We start from the raw sequence: 2231 nt of genomic DNA, 5'->3' as shown, positions 1-2231 counted from the left end.
ATGTGAGATCAATCCAGTAAAAAGTCTAAAAGAAAGAGTAGAATAAAGAAGGAATCGAGTAAGGAAATAGTATTGAGAAAAGTAAGCAAAATTACTATAATATGTCACATTCAATTACCCAAAAACCAGGACAATTTTTTTTCAGAATTAACGCCACATGGAATTTTAGTGTCAAGCTCCAAAATGTATTTTGATTCTAACTGGCGCAGCCTACGATCTTATCTCCACCCCTGGTAGTTGGAGGGACTTGATCACTGACATAAAAGTACAGCAGATTGCGGTTACTTTTGTGAAATTCCTCAAAGTGGAGCGCCACTGGGTACACCTTAACTTTATTTTGTATTTCCCGCATATGTTCCAAAATACGCTTCTTCACATTACACCTGAAATAGAGTAACACGGATAGCAACTAGAACTGCCAAAACAGAACAAATAAAGGGGAGGGGAAAGGACTTCCTTACTGGATCAACTGCCAGATGGGCGTATTACCTGAAAGGAGAACAATGGACTGCCAGATAGATGATATGATAGGACTGTCTGTCTACTCGTCTCCCTCACATTGGGGAGAGTGTCCATGTAGGCTATCATTACAGTTGTATCCACCATTCATTTATATGGCAACATACTCATTTGTTTCCTCTCTTTTTTCCCCCTCCATTGACAGTGCCCAGATGGGCCCTTATGTGAGTAACCCTTGTCTTTCCTACACTTTTCTTGAGCTACGCTATTTTTGGTGTGAACATTTTGCTGTTATAGATATCCCACTTAAGAAAGTGAGTTAGGTTGGCATCTGTGGTCTGATTGGTGCAAGCAACCAACTCAAGTATCCTCAGTCTGATTCATTAGAGGAAAAAGTGTTGTTTTATGTTGTTGGTTGGGGGATTCAATAAGCATTTCACAGTGTTTTGTAATGTCTGCTACATGAACATATGCCAGAGGCTATTCATTTTCATTTACATTTCATATAAAATTTCTAGATTTGTGGGGTATTCTAGGGTGGAATTTTATAGGTGCCTCTATATGAAAATGTAACTGTACTGGTTAGAAGTGATTATATTGGATCTAGCAGACTGTAGCTAGATATTGAGACACCCGCATATAAGTGTGGATTGGCACATAAGACTGTGCTGAGAAAAGGACAATGTTAGTGGGCACACAAGGCTTGACCCTGCTTGCAGGTTAGGCCGCTCCCCACGCCGCACAGCACCACCAGTGTGCCTGTGCCTCTATTGCCCGCTGCTGCTGCTCTATGAGTTCGATGCTCCCCCTCTGTCCTTCCGCTTTTGCCTGCGCACGTTTTTTTTGCCTCTGCTAACTGTATTTTGTTTGTTGTGTTAAACTGTATTTTTCTTTTTTCTCTTGCCTTTTTCCATTTCTGTAATATTTTGCCTTTTGCCTCATTTCCCTTTTGCCTTCTGTACCCCGTTCCCGCCACTACTCCCTTGAGGCCCCCCCCCCCCCGCTCGCCCATTCGCCACCCTGCTCCCGCCTCCTAGCTGCTCCTCCCTCCCACCTCCCCTTATATGGCAGCCGCTGCACAGTGAAAGGAGCACACTTTAACCCTGCTTGCAGGTTAAGCCCCTCCCCACGCCACACAGCACCACCCATGTGCCAGTGCCTCTATTTCCCGCTGCTCCTGCTCTGTGAGTTTGCCACACCCGCTCTGCCCCTTCGCTTTTGCCTGTGCCCTTTTTGTTGCCTCTGCTAACTGTATCTTTTTGGTTGTGTTAAACTGAATTTTTCTTTTTTCTCTTGCCTTTTTTCCATTTCTGTAATATTTTTCCTTTTGCTTCATTCCCCTTTTGCCTTCTGTACCCCGTTCCCACCGCTACTCCCCTGCATCCCCTCCCCCGCTCGCCCATTCGTCGCCCCGCTCCCCCCTCCCAGCTGCTCCTCCCTCCCACCTCCCCATATATGGCGGCCGTGCGGCTGGCGTGCTAAAGGCAAGTTCGTCTGCGCCCGTCTGTGCCTGGCCCGCGCCCAGCGCCAGAAACCCTGGCTCCCACGAACACCACAACGCCCGACACCACTACGATGCCAGCCCCCTCCTCGCACGCAACACTGAATGATCACACACCTGCTTCCTGGCTGCCCCAAAATGCACCCAGGGTCCCTTCTCCTGCCGGAACTGCCGCTTCACCAGCATCCGGCCCGCCAACCCACCGACCAGGAAAGAACCCAACCACCTCGAATGCATTCTTCTCATCTCCCGCTCCGCCCACAAACACGCT

This window comes from Lissotriton vulgaris, unplaced genomic scaffold, assembly GCF_964263255.1.
Source record: "Lissotriton vulgaris unplaced genomic scaffold, aLisVul1.2 SCAFFOLD_448, whole genome shotgun sequence".
In the NCBI taxonomy this organism is placed as follows: Eukaryota; Metazoa; Chordata; class Amphibia; order Caudata; family Salamandridae; genus Lissotriton; species Lissotriton vulgaris.
The sequence above is the reverse complement of the archived record's forward strand: the minus strand, read 5'-3'. Positions refer to the sequence as shown.